Genomic DNA, 12,923 nt, shown 5'->3' with positions numbered 1-12,923 from the left:
GAAGAAGCAGTTTTAAAAAACCCAAACCTGCTAACATTATGCATGTTTTCGAGTATCAGAGCCACCATTGGCTCTGCCGAAAAATACTCCTCTTCTGCTTCCCATGCAAAGCATTGTCCTCAAGTGACATCTTCTATGCTCATCTGCTTTTGTTCACGCCACTATCTGTCAGAGTTACTTTCTTTACTTATTTCGCCCATTCTCTCTCTCCCCTGCTCTATCTTCCCTCCATCAGGCCGTACCCGGTTCTTCTCTGCAGTTCACTTCCCTCCCTGCTCAAATCACCGAGTTAGGCCAGGCAGTTCATTATTTCAAATTTACGGCCTGTCCGTTTGGCCTGCCTCAAGGAGGAATAAAATCAGGCTTTGGTTGGCGTAGTGATCTGGTTCCAAGCCCAAACCCCTCCTTCTACTCTTTTACAGTTTAATATAAAGTCATATCACATTAAAGTTAACGAATTAAAAAAAAGAAACTTCTCCTGTGCCAAGAGCTCTGCGTGACCAGAGAGCACGCACACACATGCATAGACTTGTAACTCAACACTTAGCTGCCATCTTTAGGGGAAATAAGTGAATTTGGCAAGAGCGTGTGTACGTGGAGGCTCATGTGGGGGGTAAAAGGAGGCCGAGGACTGTTCATCTGGTGGAAGGAAGCATAAAATTGGACACATATAAATAACATATATAGTGCACGCCTGAAGTAGACAGCGACATCATGTAACTGTATATGGATGTAGCGGAGTACCATGAATATGTCAACAGCTGTGTGTGTTTGTGTTGTGCGTCTTGACCCCCGTCTATTAACCCGACACAAACGCTGCCACTGAATAGAAAAGAGAAGGCTGTATTTTAAATGGATCAGGCTCCACTAAATAATGACGGTTGTGCTGTGTCAAGGCCCTCAAAGCCTTCCTATCCCTACATACTCATAGGCCCTTTGGGGATTTCAGCCATTTGAAAATATTTTAAAGAGGCCCGATTGCCCCCAGCTCAGCGGCTCAGAGAAGCCTTAAAACCCTGCAGCTAAATCCCGGGGTTATGTAAGGTAAAGCCCTAAATCTCACTGCGCCTGATGTTACATATTACTGTAATTGCAAATGAAAAAAAGGGAGTAAAAAATACAGGGTGGGGTGAAGAACTGCAGAGAAAAAGGGAGATGTTGGGGGCTAGAGGACGGAGGAAAGAAGAGGAAAGGAAATGAGGGAGGTGTGAGAGGATGGATTGGAGAAAGAGAAAAGATGCAATCAGAAACTGATCAGGGGAAAGAATGAGTGGAGGACGTCTTTGACACACCAGATCCCAGAGGTATACTCTCTCGCGCTCTCTTTATACTCAGTTCTGCTGTTTTTTTCTGGGGGTTTAGTGACTCTCTTCCCTTTTAGCAGGCCGAGTAGACTCGGAGGGAAAGTCAGTGCGCTGGCCAAAACCGTGGACTAAAAAGGAAATCCAGTAAAACTTAGTCTGCGTTTATCATCGGTCCACCGTACATCGTTCGTCATCTTCTAGCACAATCCTCCGGGGCCAGATAGAACTGATCCGACACATGCTCACACAAATGCAATCTTGAGAAGACGTTATAAAGTACCCCCATGAAAAGAAACCCACCGTGTCATAAATGCGCTGTTTTTCATGTCTAAACATAGTTTTGTGGGTACATGTGTGTTTTCTGTGCGATCGTCCCTGAACGTATGAATCTGAAATGTGTGTGGAGGCGGATAAGGCAGTTAACGTTGTGATCACAGTGCATGATGCAATCCATCGTCTAAAGATGTAAACAGGCTTTAGAGTTTCTGTTTTTCCAGCGTAAAATTTCTGGATGGAAGCAGAAAGGGGGGGGGTTTGGGTTCGATTGTGGAAAATTTGTCTAACCGCTTCAAATCTGCCAGTGCAAAGTTAAGACTGTGAATATCTGTAGTGGTGAAAAGTATCACTTAATCGCTGCTTTTCTGAAACAAAATGAAAGAACACTGCAAACTATTCTGATCAATAACAAGACTTCACTTGTTGCTTTTGCAACTTGTTGAACTCTTCTAGGACTCAGCCTGTCTCGATCCTGCCAGTCGCCTGGTACAAAATGTCAGAGTCTGCTGATGTGCGAATATTTTGCTGCCCTTACTGCTAGAGACTGGTTGTCATGTGTGCATGGCATCAGTTAAGCCATCGGTTAAACCCCACGGAGGATTTCCAGCAGTGAGAACTAAAGAAGACCATTTCCTGTGCTGTGCACCATGTAAAAAAGGACGTTTTCTTGACCTGATTCCTGGTCAAGCTTTCATCCCATTGCTGCTGAAAGCTTTCACTGACACACAAAGACAATCTGCTGTGTGTGGATGAGCCAATTCAATAGAAATTCATCAAAGCTTGTGGATTGATCGACAAACTGACAGGACCTCAGTTCTGCTCCACACACAGCTGGAATAATAGGACCTCAGAGGAAAGGGGGAAGTAATTGTTTGAGACTGTGAATGCCTCGGGGAACTATCCCCAAAGTGAGACCCACACTGCATTATAGTCATGTAACCCGGCCTGTTGCTATGCCCATTAAACTTCATAATGAAATTAAGCCTGCATTACCACTGGCACCGGGGACTGGATTATACATCGCTGTGGATTAGAGGGCCGTCGGCGGTGCAAACTAAAGAAAGGTTAGAGTGAACGAGCGAAGGAGGGGTGGCAAAATGCCGCTCACGAAGATCACTCACACTGTCTGTGTCGCAGGCTGCCATCCAAGAGAAGGCCAGTCAACAAAGGGACAGTTAAAGAGGAGAGGCTGTAAGGCGTGCACTGGCGGTGGATGTCAGGTAAAATGAGATGCAGGGTTGAGTTGCTGCAGTGTAGAAGTCAGAAGATCAGTGGAGGTTTATGTCAGATGGCACTGTTACACCTGAGGACACATTAACAGCAGAGAGTCTGCTGCAGCCCAACTGAGAGATAAGCTTTCAAATTTATCTGTTAAGGCTTAATTCTCTGAGCTGGCTGAAGAAACGCAGGAGGAAATGCGTTAGTCTGCAACCCTTGAGCAAAGGCATCAGTACCTTTCTAGAAATGTTTTTATGAATGCATTCCCAGCTACTGCCTGTCATCGTAGTCTCTTTCAGAAAAGCTGGGTTTGGGCACAAACAGCGTCTCCTGAAAGGTCAAAACTGACTGATGCATCTAGGACATGACAAAGACTGTTAAGACCAAAATCTCATATCCCGATATCAGACATCTATCGTCCGATAACGATATAAATCACAAAAATTTAACATTTTCTGTAAATTCTGTGAATCTCGGGCAGCTCGACTTGCGTGAAGTGTTTCCAGCTGCGCGTCGTGTAGCTGGAGTCGAGTGTTTTAGCCGATGCATGAAACGATACATTTTTAGACATAAGTTGTAACGGCGCCGTTTTCTTTGTATTCATTACACGGCGTGCTGCGGGGGAAAGCCTGTTCTAACGTTTGAGTCTAAGGTTTATTTTTTAGCACCTGGCGGCTCTTTTTTACTTCTCATCCGTAAACACTCTGCATCTTTCACGTGATTCAGTTTATTTTGAAAAGTCTCAACAGGATCTTGAGCTTTATTGTGAAAGGTTTATGTGGAACATAAACAAGCGGACACGCGATAGTTTTACTGTCGTTGTTGCTAACGACAACGCATAAAAACAGGCGCTTGTCCGTCCGTAGTGTGGTTACAGTATATTAAATATAAGAGAAAGAGAGAACTTTAAGAAATTAATAATAACTACAGTGACATCAGAACCATGAAAAAATATTGCTGTAAACAGTTTATTTTGCGACACCACGAAACAAACGATAGCGTAAAATGAAACGACAGATGTTTTTATATCGTCGTCTGATATATATCGTTATATCGAACAGCCCTAGTTAAGACCTACACATATGTTTGAGTTTTTTCCTTAACCCATTCTGTGACAGCTTTCACAACATGTCATTAACCAGAACCGAAAACCAAAAGAACAAAGTTAAAGAGACTAAAGTGTAGGCAACCCACATCTTCCTTTTACAGTGACACAAAGAAGGGTCCACATTCATTTTAGAACAACACAGCTGGTGTTATTAAACCGTTTTATTAGATCCTTCTTTTCTGCAGTTGCACACTCACATGCAACACAAGGTGACTGGAGTAATTAAAGGAGAAATACTTTGTTTACTTTGAGACTTGTAGACTGTGGAGTAAAGTGGGCACTATTCTTTCTTTGTCTTAATGCTGATTTCAAAACACAAACACTCATTTGATCTTGAATTAGGTCTTTGGAAAGAAGATTTCAGATGCCACTGGGTAACAAAGACACTTCAACTGACATACACAGAACCTGGAGGTACTTCATCAAACAGCATCAAACAGAACATGCATATGCGTGAGTACCATTGCTCTGTGATTTTTGTACCTTTGGTGGTTTTTAGGCAACATGATGACACCATGATATGCTGCGTAACATGAGACTTGCTAGAGAGCCCACAGTGCTGTGTTACAAAGCTTAACGCAGCCGTACTCCATATTGTTTTTTCTTGTTGATCACTGCTAAAGTGAGAAATCAGCTGTTTGTAGTGGCAAACGCCACAGAAATTTTCCACTCAACTCTCAGCTCCATAGCATCTTGTCATGCTCTTATGTTATACGCCCTCATAGCACAATTTACAGTAGAATAGCTTCCATAAACCAATCCAGCACCAAACAACAGAAAAATTAGCAACTAGCTGGTGAACACAGCGGATCATTTAGCTGCGAAAGGGCCAGATATTACCCTCATTAGTTAGTGGAGGCAGAACGAGAGCTAAATGGAGCATGAATATTGGACTTACATTCATTAGGGGAAAACAAACGTGACTCTAAATGGATGCTACTGTTTCTTCATATTTGCTGGTTATCAATAGGGAAGGACTTGCTAAGAGGTTTGTGTCATTGCTAACAAATGGAAGCACTTTAGGGCACTCAGACGTTCACCTAATCTATACTGTATTTTTATATGTACATTAACACTGCTGACCACATTAACTAAATGTGAAATAACATAGTGGGTGTAAACAAACGCCTGCTTATTTAGAACAGATGCACGTGTTGTCGTCTAGCAATCCCATAGTCTTACAGCGTGCTACGTGTTATTGTTATAAAATGTATTTTACATTAGGTCTGCCTGTGCAGTGCTGTTCTGCCTCTATCTGAAACTTTCCTTCCCTTCACTCTTCTTCTGCTCTGTATTTCCCCCCCGAATCGCTGCCAACATGTGATTTCACTTATCTTCCAGTGAAATTAGAGTGCAGAAGAACAGACTAATGGTCATCTCCCTGTCTCTACCTTTTTCCCTCCTCTCTCCTCACCGTGGCAGGGCTTGATGAAAGGACCTGTATATTTTGCTTAAGTTTCAAATTCCGCTGCCCGAAAAAAAAGAGAGAGAGAAAAAAAAGTGCAGATGTGGGCTGCTCGCCGCACATACACAAAAATGTTGGACTAAAAAAAAAGAAAAGAAGGAAAAAAACAATATCTGAAAGGCACAAAGAAAAAGAGCAGCTTAAAGCAGAAACTCTGGACTTCCTTCTAGAGTTCTTAAACACAGAGGCGCCCCTATTATTGGACAATCTCAGTTTAATGTCTCTTGAAGAGGAGACCATGCCTTCTGCAATGGTCACTTCTGAACTATCGAGATTTCCATGCCAGAGCCAGATTTAGTTGCACTTGTGAGCCTTCGGAGCTTGAATGCCTCCAGTAAACCTCTCTTATGTTACCCAACCTCCCAGGAGAAAAATTAAGTCATTACATTTAATCACCACCTCTGTGGTCAGCACAGATATGTTACCCCAGATGTGCAAACATGCTTGGCCAGCACAGTCGAGAGATAACACTAACATGTCAGTCATCTATGTCCTAACAACGCCTTTCTCTGCGCTCTGCGGGCCCCACAGAGGGACTCGTCCTGTCTTTAGGGTACAGTAATAGTGTTCAGAGAATCCCACAGAGATCTGAGCGCGCTCGCTCTGCGTCCTCTCATCCCATCAGTACCTCTGTGAGTCACGCAGCCACTGTCCTACATCTGCGTCAGCTATCATCAGGGGTCAGAAGAACAACAGCCAGCATTACTAATGTAATGCAATCTGCTCTGCAATAAATCTGCCAAACTCTGACATTTGGAGGGTTTTAAAAAAAGATGTAGTTAAGTAAAAAGTGATATCTCCACAGAAGGATTTGATTTTAGCTTTACAGTTTGTAGCAAGAGAGCAAAAAGACAACTTGCCAATGTGGAAGTTCCTTGGGTCTCATTCACACAGGCTGAGATCAGTTGTTAGCAACAGAAGCACTCTTAACCAACAATGTATATTTGCACTTCAAAAAGGTGCAACTTTTGAAATGAGCACTCTCTGTTTTGGTATCACACTTTTATTAGTGCTTGGTGAATAGTCTGCGAGTGTTTGCAGACAGGTCAGCACTTTTTATACAAACTACCGGCAAACACAGGAGCTGGTTAGAAGCTCACTGTAGAAATCATTTAAATGGACACCTTTCTTCAGTGCCATCACATTTTAACATTAGGAGCTTCATCCTTTATTTTCAAGAATTACCAACACATACGGATACATACTTTCCGCTGGTATTACTCAAGTGTTCAGATTCTGATACACGCCAGACACACTGGAAAAAAACTAAATTAAACATCGCTACAATCATACAACGTTACAATACAAAAATGATCTTTAATGAAATCTTTAATGGATCACAAACTGAGAACAAGCATATTTTTTTAACCTCAAATATCAAGCTTTAGCCTCAAGTCTTTTTTCTTGCAACAAGTAAGACTTTACCACTGTAGTGGTTTTTACCGCTGTGAAAAACCAGGACTACGACGTCCTGACAGGTATTAGCTAGAAAATCTTTCGTTGCTGTGTTTGGTTCCAAAAGAATTGCAATCGACTTGCTTTTTTACCAGTCAGCTACAATGAGCGCTTCAATGCTTCAATGCTGGTTCAGGGCTCTCACACAGCTCCCCAGTTGCTGTGTGAGAGCGCACTCTCACACTGGGGGAAAACTTAGTGCAGGACCTAAGTACCTCACCAATAGTAACCCCACCGGGATCGTAAGATAAAACGGAAAAAAGAAAAGAGAAAGATGAAGGAGGGACGGAAAGCAAAAGACACAGCGTGCCAAGGCAAAGGCGGGGAAAGGATGTGAGAAGGGCTGCTAATGTTTTTTGCAGACACTGGCTCCTGAAGGTTCCTGTAATTGGTGCGATCTGAGAAGTTGGATCTTTCTACTTCAGCTCTGCCTGCCTTTCTTCTCCTCTTTTTCTCTTTTCTTCTTTCCTTCTCATTTTTCACCTCTTCCTCATCCTTTAACCTACAGGAAGCATACTGGCAAGGCTTTTTTTCACATTCACCGTCTCCTTCATTTAGCAAAGGCAAGTCAAAGAGGAACCACAGATTGGAAATAGTAACACTGAATCAGAGAGCAAAATAGCTCTGCCCTTCATGGAAGGCCCTGATTATTCCAATCAAAACGTTAAGTCAGCAGAGCTCTAAATGAGGCCAGAATAGCCAAGATCAACGTCGGTGAAGAAACACAGGTGGCAATTTCATGATCACTGTGAGATTTTTCCACACGAACTCCTATTTTAACCTCCATGTGCCGCATGCATGGCCAGTAATCAACGTCGGTGATCCAGTTCCAGTAATCATCATCATAGCGGCTTATTTGCCATAATCTGTGCGCAGTGTGCAACATCCAGGGGCTCCTCTCTTTACAGCAGCACGAAAGCATTAACATTTGAGTGAAAAATGAAATAAAAATCTGTGTTATTTCTTAAAATATACTATATTTTCTATACTGTTCAGTTTGCACTAGTGCAAAGACAGCAAGTCTCAGTCTTCCTCCGAGGTCAGAGGCAGAGGGCCTCTGAGACATGAGCACCTTTAAGACCTTTGGCTTTACAGCTCAAACAGAGAAGATAAGCTTGCTTAGCAGAGCATAAAGACTACCCACACACAGTTCTGATGTGAGGACTCAGGGACTTAGATGGATTATTCTCCAGCTATATGATCCACTCATGACCATGCATGTGTAGGTGTGTGAACCCGAGCGACAACAAGCCAGACTTGGCTTCGTACACCAAAGTGGCTCCACCGAGGAAACTCTGCTCTATAGAAATCAATATGTGAGCTTGATGCCAAACAGCAGAATCTTGTTTAGTTTAAGAATAATTATAAGGAATCCAAACTTCTCAAATACATCAGTGTTAATTTGGGGAAAAAGAGAACTTACTTTACAGAAACTGTGAAGTGAAACTCCGCATTCAGGAAAGAAAAAGCCCTTTCTGGGTTCAAGGACTACAAGTTTGAAAATACATAAACTTTGAAATTAGTTTACCAGACTTTTCTTTTTATAGGAGCCTTTATTTGTCAGATATACATTACACACAGCGATCTTTTCCATATTTAACAGCCAAAAAGCAGGTTCTGTGGTGCTGTAACCATCATGTGCACAGTAAAACCACGACTTCTGATCAATAACTAAGACTATCGCCTGTACTCTGTAGCCGCAGCTCTTCGTTAGTAAAGCAGCTCAAAGCCAAATCTGCCACATTTACCACTCTGTTCCAAACGTAAACCTGCTATTGTGAATGCGTTCATACACTGACAAGTGCGGCTACATGCACGCTACACAGATGGTGTATCTATAACAGTCAAGAAAGTGAGTCATCATCTTGGCTACCCAGATGAAGAAAGAGGATCACCAACCAATTATCAGCCGGCATGAAGAACACTGCAGCACAGACAACAATGCTAATGCAAAGAGCAGCAGATTCTTATGAGACACCGAGTTTATTGTTGTTGTGGAGTTACTTTGTATTTACATGGGTACATTAATGTTAAACTGCCTTGCGTGGTTAAGGTGCTTGAGAAGTTTTTAAAATGGAACAGCTAATCAGTCATCTGGTGTGCAAACACTTCACTTCAGAGAGACACATCACAACCATTTTTAATATGTTCACATGTGCACATCTGGTATACTATTTTGTTTTAAATGGCCCAGGAACCTTATAATATAATGAGCAATGCTAATGCTAATACAAACTTATTAAATTATTTGAAATGCAGTGTAAAATCAGCAAAACCCCCAACCCTGAAATTATAATTTGATAAGGTCAGAAAAGGCAAGCATCTGATTCCAGCGGTTGATTCTAGATAACCATCAATACTAAACACAGGAAAAATATCAAGACCCATCCTGGTGGTCAGCCCTAGGATACTTTACTTTTTCAAGTATGAAAAAGCAGTGGTAATAATACAAGGTTGCATGCCTCAAACTATAAGTGGATATCCTCTCTCCGTAAAGGATCATCCCATTTCCAACCAGTGCGCCTGACCTCCGACTCCGACTTTGTCCCCAATCAAAAAAGCACAACCTCGTCTTTTAATCCAACTCCATAATCACAAACTCTCCCGTCCTCATCAGCCACACATCGCTGGCCTACAGAGATTTGTACACAGTGTACAGAGCTGAGCGGCGACCCTCATATTACAGCAAATAAGTATCTTCCATGATTAAATCATTAAGGAGCTTTTTCTTTTTCCCCCTAGCTAAAGCCCTTTCCTCTAAATTTGCCTCCGTTCAACCCTCTCTGCTGTTTGATCTGGAGTTAGAGAAGGGATGGAGTGGGCTGGGGCTGGTGGGACGTTAGTGATGGTGGGGGTGGGGATTAAGTTGTTTGGGCTGTCCACAGGCTCAAACGCTAAGCGCTCAATCACTCAATCACCGGGATCCACACGCTCACTGGGACTTAGCCTCACAGATCCCACTGACATTGACCGTGCTTGGTCCGCTAAATCTATCTGCGCCCGAGCTGACCTGCACAGCCGCCGATGAGCCTGTATCTCTATCTGTATTGACCAATTTTCCATCACTATCAGCTGCTTACGATGGAGGATGATATCAAACAGAGAGGGGGAGAGGAAGAGTGAGAGCAGGTAGGCACAGGATTAGAGGTCTGCTTTGTTTTTCTGCACTGTACATTTTTAAAACACATTTTCTGACTGTAGCACCAGAAAAAAAGAACAAAACATAAGCTGAAAGGCACTTTTGGGACTCATCAAATAGTAACGATGCCATTTGTTGACAGTCTGTCTTTCTAAAGCTTTCAAACTTCTCAGTTGGCGTTCTGCATGCCTGAGAGATCTTTACACCCCGTTCCCCATCCAGTGCTTTGTGCAGCCAGAAGATGACACACTTGTTTCATTACAAACATAACCTCGTTGCTGCCTCATAACTCTTTTTGCCGTTAATTCTTCCCTCTGTTTTTCTTACAGGCTGCTGCTACGCGGACGGGCCAAAGGTGCTTTTTTTAATGAGGAGAATGGTGTGTTCATGAGAAGAGGCAGATAAAAGAGACAGAGATAGAATATCAGAAAGTCTTAAAGGTCAACTGTGTGTTCACTTCCTGTTCTTTCAAAGCACATTAATATCACTATCGTCACCCATAACATCAGTCCTCTCCCACACCTCATGTACCATTTGGTTCTCATGCAAGAACATTTTTCTATCCTAAACCCTCTCAGATCCAGCAAAGCTTGTGGTAAATTGTCCATTTCAACTTGATGAAGGTCAAGTGTTTGGAAAAGTTAGCTTCTATTAGTGAGCCTTAGCACAATCAACACTTGTGAACGTGCTATATGAAAGCCAGAGTTGCCTCAGGACACTTTGTTCGAACTTATTTCAATTGGAAAAACTAAAATAACTAAAAATCTGAACATTTAGGATTTTATTTTGTCTGAAGGAGAACATTTCTGCTCACAGTTAGCCTGGACACATGTGTAACAGCAGGAGACAGAGGCCCGAATGCTTTACAGGAGTTTCAGTTACGTGGGAAGAATAAATATTTATGAGGGAAGTGTCTTCATGCATGCTCACAAAGTACTAAAGTTTAACTTCGGCAAAAATTAGAAGGAGTCTGCTGTAGATGTCGGTTTGCCTTAGAGTATGGAAAGTAAAGTTTCCGAACTCGAGGATAAATTAAGGGACCAATGGCAAACCACAACCCCCGGTTCAAGTTCGAACAGGGACCCTTGATTGATCGCTCCGTCAACTCCTTCAACTGTCTCCACTGTAATGTCCCCAGAAGAATACTTGGCAGTGTCAGTAGCTGCATCGTGGAACCAAAAGAAGCAAAGAAGTCAAAGGCGCACTGTGACAAAAGCAAAGAGTAGATGGACAAAGTTAAAAACCCAAAGCAAAGGAGTACATCAAAGAGAGACGAACTGTTTGAGAGCATGTGACAGTGATGAAGATAAGTGAGGCAAGACTGCGAGGTGGAACAGAAAATGATCATGGTCTGCAAAACCTGGAGTATAAGTTGCCAAGCCAAAACATGCCAATCAGCAATCAGCATCCTTCCAAACCTAGAGAACGGCGCTCGTTTGGCAGCCAAAGAAAATAAAACCAACATCAAACTCAACTGATCTCAACATCGGCTGATAGCTCAACTTGGTAAATCTCATAGTGTACGCTATTTAGCTGTTAAAGATCTGCAAGCCACTTTGTAACCTAACTCCACCCCAGCTCCTTTTTATCCCGTCTCTGACTCAATGTCATATCTGTTGTGACTGATGCCTGCGCTGTGAGGGGGTCTCGCCACAGCTCTTTCTGATTTCCATATATGTGTGGAAACGTGGGGAGGTTCCACTGAGCTATGATGCCAAATCTAAATTACAGCAGATGGAACTAATCTTCTTTTGACTATAGTGACCCTGACTGAAACATTAGGTTCAGTTCACAATTTATCTTAGTTGGTTTCAGTGTTTTATCCTATAGACAAAGGTGGACAAAACTCTGAAACCACTCTGTGCATATATTCCTCGCATTGTTTCTGATAACTGGCCTGCCACACCATGCTCCAACACCTACCCATAACGGAGTGCAGATCACAATCAAGCATGCTGCTGGGTCACTGCACTACACATACAAAGTTACACAGAGTATAGGAAACATCAGGGAATGATTAGGCTAATGCAGCCGTATTACAAACAGAGAAATACTGAAATCCATTCAACTGTGTGACGGGACTTTTATTGTCCAAAACTTTATTGTCCAAAGCTTGAGGAAAAATCGCCTCGATGAGAGCAAACTGTTGATTCAGGGCTCCAGCCAACAACAGTGAGAAATTTAGCCAAGTTCTGTAAGTCAGCCTTTATGTATTTTTGGATTATTAGTGGGTTATTAAATCTTCATTTTTATTAACACTGCCTCACTGCTTCACTATTTGTCTTTAATGAGTATTCATACTTTTATTTATAAGTGTCATTATCTAAACAGCTCATCTTTACAGCCAATAGAGGGTCCCCACAGGGGTTACTTCTGCTGCTGTGGTGGAGAGCTGTTTTGGAAGTATTTATTTCTGGAACAGATTTTCTGTCGATAATGTCCCTCTTTGAACCGTGCACATTAAAGACCAGCTTTGTGTTATTAAAAGAACTATAATATCTGACATGTAGTGTGCAGATTTGTTTTTGTAGCCTGCTTTTCAAGGATGAGAAGTGAAGAAAAACAATGAGAAGGAAAAACAGAGGAATAATAAAGAAACTTGTGCGAGAGCTGAAATCTTGGAGACCCAGAGGTGACAAAAGATCACGCTGAGGGTTTGGAGGAGAAGAAGTAAGATGGAGAGCAAGCGGAGCGGCCCTGGTGTCTGTTTTCCCTCTGGCTGGTGATGGGCGACTGCAGCCAGCATAAACACATGCCTTCATGGCTCACACATTTCCTGCTTCACTCCACATCCCAGTGCTGGGCCACACAGGCTCAGGACACCACAGTGAGTTATACGCACGGGCGTGTGTCCGAGTATACCTCCGTACATGCATCCATGGCATGCTACTCTTGTGGTTAACATGGATTTAACCGTTTGCAGAAATCTTTCTCTTATCACAACTCCGACGACGTCTG

At 42.6% G+C, this 12,923-nt stretch overlaps 1 protein-coding gene and 1 long non-coding RNA gene across 15 annotated transcripts in view; one reads left to right on the top strand and one right to left on the bottom strand.

The window, feature by feature from the left end:
• Nucleotides 1–12,923, bottom strand: part of nfixb (nuclear factor I/Xb) — a 135,184-nt gene that overhangs the window by 49,149 nt on the left and 73,112 nt on the right. The gene's annotated exons all lie outside the window — the stretch shown is intronic.
• Nucleotides 1,059–12,226, top strand: LOC309704168. The gene is made up of 3 exons (XR_014276161.1): nucleotides 1,059–1,304; nucleotides 4,249–4,359; nucleotides 10,295–12,226. It is a non-coding gene; the product is annotated as an uncharacterized lncRNA (long non-coding RNA).

The sequence above is a fragment of the Aulonocara stuartgranti genome (genome assembly GCF_965226115.1).
Source record: "Aulonocara stuartgranti genome assembly, chromosome: 4".
Classification (NCBI taxonomy): domain Eukaryota; kingdom Metazoa; phylum Chordata; class Actinopteri; order Cichliformes; family Cichlidae; genus Aulonocara; species Aulonocara stuartgranti.
Note: the sequence above shows the minus strand (reverse complement) of the source record. Positions and strands in the feature narration are given on the sequence as shown.